The sequence below is a fragment of the Panthera onca genome, chromosome A1 (genome assembly GCF_046562875.1).
Source record: "Panthera onca isolate mPanOnc1 chromosome A1, mPanOnc1 haplotype 2, whole genome shotgun sequence".
In the NCBI taxonomy this organism is placed as follows: domain Eukaryota; kingdom Metazoa; phylum Chordata; class Mammalia; order Carnivora; family Felidae; genus Panthera; species Panthera onca.
The window spans coordinates 114445994-114462325 of record NC_138339.1 but is presented as its reverse complement, the minus strand read 5'-3'; positions in this window follow the sequence as shown (position 1 = coordinate 114462325).

Genomic DNA, 16332 nt, shown 5'->3' with positions numbered 1-16332 from the left:
ATTACCCTTCCTACAACAGAATTTAAATAAATAAATAACCAGTTGACATATCTTTTCAGCATTTCAGAGTTTTAACTATGTATGTAGCATATGCTCCTTCCAGGGGCATTCCATTGTGTTCTGAGAAGTCTTGAGTTTAAAGCTGTGAAGGCAGGGCATGAAGAAGTTCTAAGTTTTGGGCCAGAGACGACAGAGGAGGTTAAGAGCCTGAAGCAGCAGGAAAATGAAGAGAGCAGGAATAAGTATTTGCAACAGATGATTTAGGTGGAAAAAACTGTATGCTTCAAGAAACTCAAAAGAGTGACGGGCTTTGAGCTTAAGCCTTTATTGTTTATAAACTTGAGCTAAGGTCTTCATCCTGAATATACTGTGTCACCTTGCTAAAATCACTTTTCTCCCTGAATCTGTTTCCCCATGAGTGAAATGACACAAATGATGCTTATATTTCAGATTGTTTATGTAATTCGTACAATAAAAAGTGAGAAATTGGGGCGCCTGGGTGGCTCAGTCAGTTAAGCGGCTGACTTCGGCTCAGGTCATGATCTCGCAGTCTGTGGGTTCGAGCCCCGCGTCGGGCTCTGTGCTGACAGCTCAGAGCCTGGAGCCTGTTTCGGATTCTGTGTCTCCCTCTCTCTGACCCTTCCCCATTCATGCTCTGTCTCTCTCTGTCTCAAAAATAAATAAACGTTAAAAAAAAAAATTTAAAAAAAAAAAAGTGAGAAATTGTTCTTATCAGCCCAAAAGGGTTATGTAAAGTGGGATCACCTAAATGGTGGTTAGGACTGAGAACTGGAGTGAGACAGCTCAGATGGTTTAGGAGACCACAAAGCAGAAGCTTATGTTTCATCAGGAGAGTAAAAGGACCATCACCCTTAAGGCCCTAGAGTAAATGGGGATTAAAAAGTTAAATAAGGAGGAGGTAGTCAGAATTTGAGGAAGGAATGTGGGGGGATGGGGCAGATACAGCAACTACACAGAATATGAATGAGGCATAAAGTACACAGGGGGTAAGACTAAAAGAGTCTTAGGAGAAGGTAAAAGGGGAACACCCAAGGAAAGAGGAGAGCTGGGCAGGACAAGGAGCTCAGTATTTCTTCTATGAGATATAAGATAACATACAATGAGAAGAGATTGAAGAGAGGGAATCCAGGATCCCATAGATTTGGCATCATGGAAAAAGGCTGGGAGCCAAGGGGCTCCCACAAAAAGTAGACCCCTACATCTTAATCTTACACAATGTGATATGTCAATTACATCTCAATAAAGCTTGGGAGGAAAAAAAAAAGGGACTACCTACTTCCTGCTTATCAGATCCAATTAACATAACATGGCAAGCCAGTGTGATGTTTTGTGGAATAAGATAAAAAAGATAAATTCATAGAGGTGGAAAGGAAAATGGTGGTTGCTGAGGGCTGGGAGAAGGGAATAGGAAGTAAGTATTTAATAGATATGGAGAGTTTGGGTTTTTGCAAGATGAAAAAAGTTCTGGATATAGATGGTGGTGACAGCAGTACAACAATGTGAATGTGCTTAATGCCACTGAACTGTATACTTAAAAATGGTTAAAATGGGAAGTTTTATGTTATGTATATCTTACCACAATTTTTGAAGGAAAGAAGGAAAGAAAGAAAGAAAGAAAGAAAGAAAGAAAGAAAGAAACTTAAAAAGAGTCAGTTGTACTCTCTACTAAGAGAATATAAGAACAGGAGCAGTAAAGGAATCCCTGAAGAATTGATGAAAGGAAAAGGGACCACAGAAACCAAAAGTGGAGAAAATGTCCAAGCCAGGCTGTCTTCTTCCTAGAAATGCAACCCACTACATTTTCCAGATTCCTCTGCAGTTGGGTGTGGCCAGGTGGCCAAGTTTTAGCCAAACTAACATTAACAGAATGTTGTAGGCCACTTCCACAAACCAGGTACACAAAAATCTTCCACCTGTGTTTCTCCATGCTATTTTCCTTCTGAAATGTGGGTGCTCATGGCCAGGGCAACTTTGGAAGCCACATGTTGAAGACAATGAAGCCGCAAGACAAAAGGAGTTCAGACTCCTGCATCACTGCTTGAAGGATAGAACTGTATCGATCAGGACATCTATTTTAACTATCAAGACATCTATTTTAGACATAACATCAGCAAGAAAAAACAAGTCTATTGTGTCCAAGCCAATATACAGTTGGAGGTGAATTCATTATAAGAGTTATCATTACCTTAACTGGGGAGGCTGGGGAGGTGAGTAAGGAGCCCACTGGCTGCATTTTTGAACAATCAAGTGAGAATTATAAGAAGAGAAAGTGGAAAAAGCTGGGAGAAAGAAAATAATTGCAGAGGGTATCTATGGATAGTCTTTGAAACCAGGATACAAGAAAAAAAAGAATAACAAAATGTGGCTTTTAACAAATGGTGTTAATAAAGCATGTGCTATTACACATCATGATCCAGTCAGTCCATATCCATCCCTATTTATTGGCTCTCCTCTACTCTATGACCTTGGCCATGCACATACCCTGTCCTAAGCTTTCTATTTATAGCCACAAGAAAAAATATCAACCAAGTTTCCAATACAGGTTTTTAAAAAACTCCAAGTTCCTTCTCTTGCTTTCCCTCTCTCTCTTTTTCCTCCAAATAATTTTTAATTGTTTAATGTGGGAAAATGTTTTATGGGAATTGCATTCCTTTCTGAGCCACTGCCTGGGTCATTTAAAACTAAACAATAGACAAAACAAAGGGAAACATTAACTTGCGGGTTAATGTTGAGGGTGGGGGGTACTTTATAATAACAACCTTCAGGGCTGATCTAGGATTGGCTAAGATGATAAAAGGAGTTAAAAATTTGTGGCCATCCAGGCTACATAAAAATAATATTCAGCTTTCGCCTCTCCTCCTCCCCAACAGGTATGCTCCAGAGAGATGCCTAATTAATCCTGTAGTCCTATCAGTTCCTATTATTGCTAAAATGTTCTCAGATTCTCAGATAAGTCACAGGCCAGTGAATTAATATAGTTGCTAAAGGCTAAAGTTTGCAGAGACTCTAAAGCCATTCAAGCAAAAACAAGGTATAAACAGAATTCATTTTAATGACTACTATTATTTTTATTATTTTAAGCAGATAGGTTTATCCAGGACATGCAAACTTAGCTTTTGAGTCTTGGTTGTAAACCTTTAGGCACTTTTCTAGCTCTTGTAATAACACCAATGAGAGATTAAACTAGAAAGTAAATCTACAAATGAGTAGCCATCTTATAATTAGCAAGCACTCTCCTTTATATAAAATTCCGTGACAGCCTTTAATAGCCATACTTTATACTCACCTAGAGCCTTTCATCTGAAAAGCTCAAAGCACTTCTTGCTAATACCAGTGCCAATTATCTCAAACTTTTTGTAAGTCAGGGAGCTAGAATTTCCATCCACAAGGCATTTTGGTCATTGCTGGGATCTGAGCCCTTCTGTCTCCATCCCATGTTGTTGTGGGTAACACTCTTTCCCCAGATCACAACCCCACTCCCAGCCCAATTAAGGGGAGAAGGAATCCTATCAGGGCAAGAAATACTGGTTTTAGCCACATTAGAGGCAATGGAAGGAAAAGAAAAGGTCATCCTTTGGAATTAGACCTGACTACACAACATAGCTTTAAACAAATCATCTTAACCTCTCTGAGCTTCAATTTGCTCATCTATAACCAAGAATATAAAATAATACTACAGTTCTTGGCACACTGTAGGCACTCAATAAATACCTGCTTGAGACTATAAAACCATATCATCCTTCCTATCACTAATTTCATTGGATTTTTTTTTCCCACTAGATTTTTTAAACTAAGCAATGTTTTATCTGTTTAATATTGGCTGAGAGTCTGCATGGGAATACTGACCGTGGTAGGGACTAAATAAATGTTAGTGAAGTTGCACTGGTGTAGAAGAAGTGTATATCCAATGCCCACGAAAACCAAACTATCTTGGGTTACCCATAAAAATAAGTCCCATATTTTTTCAATAAGTGCTAACCCCTGGATATGAATGATTTATACTAGTACAATTATAACCCTTTTTAGTATACTTGAGGTGATTTTCCAAATCCCTTATGTCCTGTATTTATAAACAAAGGTGAATATTGTTAGGAATTTTACCACTTTTTAAAATACCAAATAATAAGTTATTAGTTACAGAGATCTGTTGAAGAAAATCTTATGTTATATAAACTTAAATGTATTACTATGGTTTATAGATTCATTTGGGTTATTTTTAGAAGGCAAAAACTTAGTCCTTTCAGCTATCTGAAGACAAAATTGTATACCTCCCATTATAAATATCATATTTTCATTAGATTTTTCATAGTTCACCAAAAATGCAGCCAAATCATTTATTAGTCAAGAACTATAGAGTCAAAAGGAGTCCCTATTCCCCGGATTTGAAAGTGTTAAAAAAAATTCTAGAGGGTATAATGCTAAGTGAAATAAATCAGAGAAAGACAAATACCATATGATTTCACTCGTATGTGGAATTTAAGAAACAAAATAAATAAGGGAAAAAAGAGATAACAACAACAAAAAAAACAGATTCTTAAATACAGAGTACAGACTGTCACCAGAGGGGAGAGGGACAGAGGATAGGTGAAATAGGTGAAGGGGATTAAGAGTATACTATCATATGAGCACTAAGTAATGTACAGAATTGTTGAACCATTATATTGTACACCTGAAACTAACATAACACTGTATGCTAATTATACTTGAATTTTAAAAATTAATTTAAAAATGTTTTAATTATTAACTTACTTGTTAGGCCATGACAGTGACATCACTTACCCAGAACTGTTTTAGCAACCTCAATCAATTCAAAACATGGTAATGATCAAACAGTAAGGACAAGAGTTAGGAGGAGCTTCTGAGTAGGCAAAATAGGTATTAGGAACATTTATGTCTAACAGTCACGAATTTCATTCATAAGAGATACTTTAGCATATCACTCAGAGCTAAGTTACCCTTACTTTGTCCACAATTCTAATAAGTTTTCATTTGATTTCTCCCACTGTCAGTAGTTTAAAAGCAGCAAATCAGAAGTATGTAGACATTAGAAGGAAGAAGATTTCTTACAGCTGTTATCCAATAAGCCAGCAAATTAACAAGCTCTTTTTGAATGGTAACTATTTTCTACCACTTTAGTAGGTACTAAGGGACAGAAAAGTGTAAGTTATTATCCTTGCCCTCCATAGCTTAATACTTCTGTTGAGGATACAAAAGAGCTCCACACAGGAAACAAATAGAAACAAATAAATTACATACCACTGACCATAGCTTTAAAAACTTCAGAGAAAAGAGAAATCAGCATAGGAGAGAATACAAAATATTTCATTGAGGCCAAATCTTTTTTTTTTAATTTTTTAAAAAAGGATACAAACAAAATATTAGAGCAAGCCCTTTGTCTGAAGACTTAAAAAAAAAAAACATATGTGTGAAGGGTGATGCCTTATAATCATTGTGGGAGACACTTAAAAGTTTAAAAAAAAGTTTTTCTCAGAAGAGAAAATGAACAGGGACAATTAGGTAGCGTCAAGTATCAAATACAGTGATTTCTTTGTGTATATCTGGAAAACCAAATAAGGAGAAATCAGCTTACAGTGCAGAAGCAAAGACTGCACTAAGGCATTGGAATGTATTTTTAAATATAATCATGTTTTTTTTAAGTTTTCCTTTTATATACTGCTCTTTCAATGGTTTTAGTGAGGGGCTCCTGGCTGGCTCGGTCGGAAGAGCACACAACTCTTGATCTCAGGGCCATGAGTTCGAGTCCCATGTTGGGTTTGGAGATGGCTTAAATAAATTAAAAAAGTTTTTTTTAATTAATTAATTTATTTTAAAAAAATTTTTATTTATTTATTTTTGAGAGAGAAAGAGCACAAGCCAGGGAGGAGCAGAGAGAGACAGGGAGACACAGAACCCGAAGCAAGCTACAGGCTCTGAGCTATCAGTGCAGAGCTCAACATGGGACTTGAACTCATGAATTGTGAGAGCATGACCTGAGCTGAAATCAGATGCTTAACCAACTGAGCCACCCAGGTACCCCTTAAAAAATTTTTTTAAACAAATAAATAAACGGTTTCAGTGCAACTGCATGGAGGCAGAGTAATGGGTGCAATGACCATTCAGTAGTACTGGTTGCATGACCTGTGTAAGGTCATCCTCCCCTGTCCCACTCTACCAGCTCTGCTAATCCATAGGATCACTGACACCTTCCCAGCAGAAATGGCTCTCCTTCACGAGTTTCACAGAGATTTTAATCTGTAATCAGGATTCTGAATAAGAACTTCATGAACTGCTCTACTCATGACCCAAGTTGGCAAAAAGGGCCAAGTCTATCTGCCAGCATCAGTGGACAACAATGATGATAAAGACCATGGGCCAAAGAATCTGAAGGAGAACAAATGTGCACACACCAAACTTGCCGCCTGATTACTTGGTGACAGATGCTGGCCTGGATTTAAAGGGCACCCAGATAACCCCCAATTAAATCTCTCCCATCCACAAAAAAAGCAATGCAGTAGGGTGAATAGAGGATAATGGTTATTTCTCCCCCAAGTAAAACACAGGCAATAAAAACAATAAAGCTCCTACCAGCCAGATACAACTAGTGACATATATTCCAGGTAAGTGGCCATTTGCAAATCTGTCCTAGGTCAAAGATAGCAGAGAACAGTCCTCCAAAAAATGAAAGAATATTTTCTCATTTTCTTTGATGCCATTCACAATGTAACATTCACAAATATGACATACTTTTCCATTCGACTGGCATTATCAATGTTTTCTCCATCACTTTTTAAAGTCTAGACTCTAGACAATCAACATTGGATCAAGCCGCAATGTGCAACATTTGTGAGTGTCTATGGTTTAAATACTTCCACCATGGTCAGTTTCAAGCTTCCAATATAACATTACTGAAAACAGAGTTGGAAAGGGATGAACAACAGCCCACCATTATACAGTGTTTCTAACACACAGATACAATAGATATAAGCAATCTCAAGAGCACAGAAATATCTAAATGCAGTAAAATAATTAGGAAGTGATGAGTTTTTAGGATGCTATTATCTTCATGTTTAATATAATTTTTTAGTCATGAGTTTATACAACTTAACTTTTAATAATGGCTGTATATAACAGGGCTCACATAACTCCTAAAAACTGAACTATCAGTTCTCAAGAACCAGTATGAGCCAGATCTAACACAACATGGATTCCATTCATTCCTAAGACCTACCTATATTCCCATCCTGATTTCAGGAGCTGACAAATGCCCTCATTTGTCCAGTCTATATAGATCCAGTTGCTTTCTGGTCACCTTCAACCAAAATAATCTTGGCTTATTAAAGAGATCCCTGCCAGCTAAAGCAGATGAAGATGGCTTCATCTAAGAGGCAAGATTACAGCTAACACCTATGAAGGAAAATCTTCCAGCCAACTTAGATTTTTTTTTTTTAACTGGACTTCCCACCTTGTTAAATAAAATTTCCAACTATGAAAAGCCTGGGCATGCCATGCAATGGTCACTTTAAATGTCTTCCCCAGATGAAGAATGTTTAATCAGCTGAGCAGAGCCTGCAGGCCCCACAGGAGTCCGGAGGATGTTAACAGCTCACAACCACTCCTGCATTCCCAGGAGCCCCAGCATCACTTTGTGAAACTGCACAGGGTGGAGTCCTGGCTTTTCCCTGGGGAGGAAGTGGCTGCTGAAATGCCAGATGTGCCATTCCCACAGCAGCTGGTGGAGGGCCCATCTCTCCCAGGGTAAGGAGCAGCCTCCGCAGAGACCAAGCCCCGGAAGTCTACAAAATTTCCACGGACTTGCCAGGAGAACCCAAAGCTGTGCAGGGCCTGAGGCAACACTGGATGATAAATAGAACATTATTCAGGGCCGATGCTCCCACCCACCTCCTTTGTTTCCGGCCACCAGTGTTTGGAAAACCTGTTTAAAGAGTTATTCCAAGTGTTTTCAAGCCTCTGATCTGTCTTCAAAAATATCCTTGAAGAGGAAACAAAGGCTGTTTGCTAACAGTGGACTGGGTAGAAATGACCAGGAAAAGTCTTTCCAGCACACCTAGATGAAAGCCACAAATTAGGTTTGGGGAGGGCTTGGACAGAAACCAGCTGTCTACCAGTCTGCTGTGCTCTGCTTGTTCTGCATTTTAAAAAGGGGCGGGGGGGGGGGGCAGCTGAAGTCCACTCCTCTGTGTGAAAGCTGGGGGGTGGAAAGCTGGGGGGTGGAAAGATGAGGGCAGAAGAGAAATGGGGGAGCAGAGGTGGGGACGCTACAGATGATTGGAAAGAGGGAGACGGTGAGACATGGAAAAACAGCAGGGAAATCAAGTGAAATCTTGTTTAATATACATTTTCTCAAGGGGGTTGAGCTGAACTCTACAGTCATGTATCCAGAGTTGATTAAAACCTGAAATTTCCTGTAATTGGACCTCATTAATAAATTCCTCAGGGTTCCAGGAGGCTCTGAAGAGGTAAAACAAGGGTTTGGAGAGATGAGAGCAACGGGAGGTTGTACAATCCCAGACCATGGAGTTAATTCCATTTAATCAGCCTGGAGAAAGTCTGTATTCACAACAATCCCTGGAACCTGCTGAGCGCTCCTTCAGCAGGGCAGGATTTTCTCTCATTCACTGCATCCTTACTTTTTAACCCCTACTTCCAACATAGATAACGAACTGCCCCCAAAGTTCTCTGCAAGTCAAGTGCAAGTCAACTTAAAGAACCTCACTGCTGCTGTGGTGGGTGTAAATTCCAGTGATTGAAACAAGAGAGGCTGCCACCTCCCAACCTCCTCTGTTCATTTTCATCCACCACGTTCACCACCGCTTTGCCACACCCATCTCCTCCCCTTCTGCCTTTATTCCCCCCTCTATCCTCAGTTGTTAGTTTGACCTCACATTAGCAGAATCCCAAACCTCAATTGAGACATTAGCATTGGTTAGTTGCCACACATTGGCTTGCTAAGTGATTAGTAAAGTGGCGAGTGTGCTTGGTGTAAAATGTACCTTCTCTCTTTCCTCTAGTAGAGTGAGCCAGAGACACAAAATGCCCAAAGATCAGAAATCTAGGAAAAAACAAGCAGCAAAGGGGGATGTCCAATTTAGGAAGTCAATTTCTAAATAGGAAAGGACAAGGGTCAAATTGTCAGGGTTCCAAATGGCTCCTTCTCACAGTATTGATACCTTACAAATTTCTCCTTCCCTTTTTGGGCATTTCAGTGAGAAGTGTCATCTGGTAAGACCAGAATGGAAGAGCCACAGCAATATCAACCTCCATCCTCAAGGATCATTAACCTCCATCCCCAAGGACCCCAAGGTCACTGGTCCTCAGAATAAGCTTCACCCCAGGACGAAGGCAATGTGTCTTTTGTGGGATGTGATTATTTTCGTTGTCCAGACTAGAGTTAAGCTGCAGAAAAAAGGGGATGGAGATGGAGAAGAGAGGAAAGGTCAACTTACCAGAGATAGTGGAACCAGAAGAGGTGGTTAAGCCAGACCTGCAGTTACCTTCTTATTGCACCCAACCAGCCACAGTTATCTTCATACCCTAAATAAGCGTCAGAACATAAGAACAGGCTACCTTTTTCACTTGTAACTTAGCCTCTATTTTCCTGTTCCCTTACCAGGCTGCATTTGGAGATGTTCTTCCTCTCAACTCTTCACCTTCCTTAATTCTAACATACCCTCACTCTCACCCCAATACAGAAAAAAGAAGTTTCTTTGCACTGCTTTTCCTAATGACTATAGAGAAATCTCAGATGACCCAGTGTTTCCATTAGAATGAATGGTGTCTCGTCTGTAGCTCTCCCTCTTCTTGAAGGCTGTCTTTGTGTTCTTTCTCCCAGCATGGGCCATTATACTCAGGCCATCAAGAATGAAAAGACTGATGAATGTATCTACCAACAATAAAAATTAGATTAAGAAATAAACTTCCAGTGGCATCTGGGTGGCTCAGTAGTTTAACCATTTGCCTCTTAATTTCAGTTCAGGTCACGATCTCACAGTGGTGGGTTCAAGCACTAAGTTGGGTGCCATGCTGGGCATGAAGCCTGCTTAAGATTCTCTCTCTCCCCTCTCTCTGCCCCTTCTCAGCTCACTCTTTCTCTCTCTCTCAGTAATAATAATAATAATAATAATAATAATAATAATTAACCTCCATATGGCAAATACGGTGGACATCATAAACGAAGTCCAAAGACAAAAACTGAAGAAAATTTCTTGAAATATATCTGAGAAAGGTATGGTTTCTTAATAAACAAAGAATCTTTATAATTCAGTAAGACAAAAGAACAAAGGAAATTAACTGCTCAGTAAAAAAAAAAAAAAAAAAAGAGAGAGAGATAATAGGTGTACCACATTACTCAACATTAAAAAGGTAAAAAAAATCAAAACAAGTCACTGTTTTTCCCTATCAGGTTGGAAAATACTAAAGGTTTGGTAATCCTCCATATTGGTGACGATGTGGAGAAACAGTCACATACTGTTGGTAGAAGTCTCCGTAAGTATAGTTTTGCAAAAGTAAATTTGGCAACATCTAGCAAAGTTAAAAAATGTACATATATTTTGACTCAGAAATTACATTATGAGAAATGTATTCTATAGATATAAAAGTACCCAAAAATAGGGGTACCTGGGTGGCTCTATCAGTTAAGCATCCAACGTGACTCAGGTCATGATCTCGCAGTTCGTGGGTTTGAGCCCCACATCAGGCTCTGTGCCTGGAGCCTGCTTCACATTCTGTCTCCCTCTCACTTTCTGCCCCTCCCCTGCTCATACTATGTCTCTGTCTCTCAAAAATAAATAAATATTTTTTAAAGTATCCAAAAATACATGTACAAAGGTGGTCAATGAAACTTTATTTGAAATTTTAAAAATTTTCCACAAATAGGCCATTAGTACATTGTTTTTTTTTTTTAATTCTAGGAAAGAAAATGGTAAAGGTAGGTGTCTTAGTCCATTCAAACTGCTATGACAAAATACTACAGACTGGATGCTTAAAACAAAAGAAATTTATTGCTCACAGTTCTGGAGGCTGGAAAATCCAAGGTGAAGGTACCAGTATAATCACCTTCTGGTGAGAGCCCGTTTTCTGGTTCATAGGACAGCAACTTCTCACTGTGTCCTCACATGGTGAAAGACCGGAGTCTCTGTGGAGCCTCTTTTACAAAGCACTAATCCCATTCATGAGGCCTCTGCCCTCATGATCTAATCAGCACTCAAAGGTCATCTAATACTATCATCTTTGGGAGTTATGACCTCAAAATATAAGTTTTGAGGTGGCGATAAATATTCAGACCATACCATTAGGAATAAAGGTAAGAAGAGAGGCTTTTTATTTTTTATCTAAAATTTTTCTGTTTGTCTTAATTTTTTACCAAGTGTACTAAAAAAATTCCTTTTCAAATCAATAAAAAACAAACAAAACAACCCTCCAGCTATACATGCTGTTTCTGGTCGCTAACTCCTTGCTGGTGCCCAATAATTCCCCAAGACAAACATATGATTCACCTACTCAGTCCCAATTAACCAACACTTCAAACTGAGCAAAACCTTTGATTGAAATGCTCTGCATCAGGATAGTTGACAAAGACAAAAAAAATTAATTTCTTGATGGTCTCTTTCTCAATGACCATACGCTGTTAGCTGGTTCAGAAACAGTTGACAAAGGCTATATAGCACAGGCAATCAAGTGAGATTTTGGAGCGAGCAACTCTACCTTCATCCTGCTTCTTCATGATGGGGACTGGGAACAGATCAGGGAGGTGGGTAGTCCCATGGGCACCTACCACTTTGACACCAACTGGCCTGGCTCTGTCTACTGTACCCACTGTCAGAAACATTCAGGAAGGCTTAGAATCGTGCCCCGGGGTATGATTCCAACTATATGACATTCTGGACAGTAAAAAGATCAGTGGTTGCCAGAAGAGGGAGTAGGGGGGATGAATAGGTAGAACACAAAGGGTTTTTAGGATAATTCTGTATGACCCTATAATGGTAGCTACTTGTCATTATACATTCACAAACCCACAGAATCAACAGTACCAAGAGTAAACTTAATGTAAACTATGGACTATGGGTAATTATGAAGTACGGATGTAGGTTCATGGAATGTAACAAAGGTACCGCTCTGGTGGGGGGTGTTGATAACAGAGATGGCTATGGAGGTATGGGCACAATTGGTATATAGGAAACCTCTGTACCTTCCTCTCAAAAAACAAAACAAAAAATTACAGGACAGATATTGTTTAATGTATGCTTGTTATAGGCTAAATAAAAGCAAATCCTGCCCCAGGCATTGTTACCACATCCACTAGGATGAAGGACAGTGCTGTGCTCTCATCTCTCACCTACTTCCTACATAGCCCAGGACCCTTTTCACCCTTGACTGTACTCTTCAGGGCTTGGCCAGGTTTCACCCATAATTTCACTTGTAAATATTTGGGGATAAAGTGGGGACTTTACATACTCCACATAAATTTATAACTTGGAATTTTACAAGAAAATCATCATGCACTGCTTCTATAAAAATAAAATAAATAGAACTTTGTAGTATTATATAAATTAAGCCTCTGATGTCAGTTGTAAGGCAGATGTGTGCTCAAACCTTTCTACTCTCTTGGATTTGTTAAATTTGGCCTGAATCCCCCTTCTGAGGCTTGATATAGTTCTATCCCCTTCCCACAATTTTCCTACCTTCATTTATCTTCCTCTTTGCCTTTGCCCTGCTGCCTTCCCATGTGTTGTCTCAATAGAACCCACATGAGGATGTCCTCAGAGTCCATCCCCTTCTCTGTTCCCACAAGAAACCCAGGCTCACTCAGCACTTTGTCAGTTTAGTAATTCTCTGGGGAGTTATGAGAAGCATAGCATGGTTCCATTTCCCAATACCTGATCCCCACCATTTTCAGCACATTGGGGAGTGGAGTTCATATTATCTCACTGCCTGCCTTCCTCAGTCCCCCTTAGGAACACTGATGAATCCATTTCTTTCCATTTTAACACAAACGAATTCTAGCTAATTTAAACCAAAAGAACTATGTGATAAGTATATAGGAAGTCTCAGGAAATTCAGATGGACTGTAAGAAGAACCAAAAAGCCCTGGGCAGGACTGTCTTTGTATCTCTCCTCTCTGCTTATCTATGTGCTGCATTCTTCTCTCCCTATAATGCCTTTTCTCTGCTTCTCCATCCACATAGGGGTATGTGGCTGCACCCTAGTTACCAAGTGTCCAGTTACATAGAAAAATAAACTGGCTGCTTTAGAACACCAATCCCAAATTCCTGGGAAAAAGTGTCAGAAAGGTCCTTGCCTATTATCTCCAGCCAGGAGGAAAAGGGTCTTATAGCATTAGGTCACATGAAAGATGGATTATGGCTAGGCACCTCTTGGGTCCTTAATTGTCTTGTCTATGAAATTAAGATAATTATCCATCCAGAGAGAGTGGTTGTGAGTGTGGGGCACTCTCATTTTTTTAAATAAATGTTTATTTATTTATTTTGAGACAAAGAGATAGACAGCAAGTAGGAGAGGGGCAGAGAGAGAGGGACACAGATAATCTCAAGCAGGCTCCACACCATCAGCACAGAGCCCGATGTAGGGTTCAAACCCACAAACCATGAGATCATGACCTGAGCCAAAACCAAGAGTTGAACACTTAACCAACTGAGCTACCCAGGCATCCCAGGATGCTCTCATTTACCTGAAGTATCCACTTCACAGTGGGTTCTCAGAAAATGCTGACTCTCTTCTTCCTTTATTCGATTCTTGATGGAGTGACGGTAATCCTTCTATAATAACATCTGGCCATGTTACTCCCCTGCTTAAAGACTTTCTGTGGCTCCTCCATAAACCCTTAGAATAAAATCCTGTCTCCCAAGGATAATACAAAAGGCCCTTAAAATCTCTCTGTTCTCCAAACTACTCACTCCCCATCACACCTATGTTCCTGCCATACCAAACCACTTTCAGTTCTCAGCACCCATCAGATTCTATCTTTCCCTGTTCCTCTTCTCCCCATTCATTCCTCCAATCTTGTCTACTTCTTCCTCAGGAAAATCTTCCTTGGCCATCACTTCTCCCCCACAAGGCTGAACTCTCTCCCAAATACTCCTGCACAGAAACCTTCCTCAGCCTTGCACAGAAATCTTCCCAACCTATCTAGCTTAACAGCTCTAGAGACTGTGCATTGCAAGGCAGCCCATTCCACTAATTTCTAAAAGGTTCTACCATCTTCATCCCAACTTCATCCCCACTTATCCTTTCAGCAAGAGAACTGAAAATGCCTCCCCAGAATTCCCACCCACCCATCACAGCTTTTACCGTGGAATAATGTTCAAATTACTGGAAGCTTGAGTCAGTCACCCTCACCCCCACTTCCCCAAATTTATCTCTCCAGCCCCTTCACTTGACTTCAGGAGGTGTGGTTCAGAAAACATTCATCATCCCATAACATCCTCTAGTTTATCCCTATTTTTCTCAAAGCCTAGTGCTCAAATGTGAGTCTAACCACCACCACCTTCCTGATTATGGATCCTACAAACTTATACAGTCTCAGACTGAGTCACTCAAGTGAGCCACCTACCTAGGTCCTATGAGCTTCTGGGCAACCACACCCCCTCCAAGTCCTTTTTTTTTTTTTTAACGTTTATTTATTATTGAGAAACAGAGAGACACAGAGTGTGAGCAGGGGAGCGGCAGAGAGAGGAGGAGACACAGAATCTGAAATAGGTTCCAGGCTCTGAGCTGTCAGCACAGAGCCCGATGCGGGGCTTGAACTCACGAACTGTGAGATCATGACTTAAGCCAAAGTCAGTTGCCCAACCAACTGAGCCACCCAGGTGCCCCCCTCCAAGTCCTTATCATAGGACCTGATATCATGCTAAGTCCCATCTCTCTCCACCCCAGACTTGATGCAAGTCACTGAAGCTACCCAACAAGCCAAGGGTAGAGACCAGGAGACATCTCAAGATTTATTATTTCTAATACAGCATGGTTCAACAATTAATCTGTCCACAATCTTTGAATTGATGGCCTTATATACGTTGAAAATAACAGTGTGGCTACTGAGGTCTACTTTGTGTCAGGCTCTGGGCTAAAGAGTATACATGCATTTTATCATTTAACCCTCACAACAAGTATTTTACAGATGAGGAAACTGAAGTTTAGAGAGATTAATAAATTTAATAAATAGCTCTATAGAATGGGAGGTCAGGTTAAATAAAAAACAATTAACATCTCAGAGCATATCAAATATGGAAGCTTTAGAGGCCCATATTCCTCTATCATCATTGGGAGTCTCCTAATTTTAAACTCCTAATACCCAAAGTATTTCATTTAAACATATGAGAAAGAGGACTCACATCAATCAGGTGAAGTCTGAAGGTCCAGAGCAACAGCCCAGCTTTCAGGTATTCATCTTTGCAGGTGTTCACTTCCCTTCTTACACAATATATGGACGCCACACAGCTTTTGTCTTACCCATCCACCCCCTTTTATTAACCTGAATTCAGCGTGAGAAGAGATTTTGCAGGCTTGCAAAGGTTCTGTAGACATTTGCTCTCTTTCTTACAATACATAACACCAGCATTGGCTGGGTTGGTTCCCATGTAAAGAAGGGCTCATAAGCCTATTGCCCTCTGGTGACACTGATCAACTTGACTGGCAGGTAGAGAAGTCTTCAATCACACTACTTCCCTTGTAATCACAGTATAATGAAGAGAGATTTGTCCACCAAACCTTTCACCCAGTCCTGGAGCTCAGGAGGACCAGAGGCTGTCAGCCTGGGCAAAGGCTCCCCATGGAAATTTCTGCTGCTCTAACTTAGAACTTGCCTTGCTTGTTCTGAAGCTGGATCAAACATCTGACTGCTCATTGTGTGGCTTCCCAGAAGATTCAGAAACATGCTTGATGTGGGTATGAGATGGGGACAGGGGAATTCTTGTGGCCTACAGGGCAGAGAAGGGTTCCAAACACAACATTAGGGTTTGGCAAAACCCAAGAACATCATGCCAAGACCTTTTCCCTTCACTTTTGAGCCCATATGCATTTCAAAGGGAATTCAGTCCTTATTTCAGGAATAAGTGCACATGTATCATTAGTGTGCAGTAATATTAGCACTAAGCACTAATGTCTGAAATGTCCCTTTCTTTTTTTTTCTTATCCAACTTCTGCTAATCTGTCAGAATCCAGTTCCTTTCCACCAAGACTCTTCTAGTAAGTCTTCTATGAACACTCTACTTCCATGGTAACCACTAGCCTATGACAACATTACACTTATTGCTAGTAAGGTGGCTTTTGACCATGTGA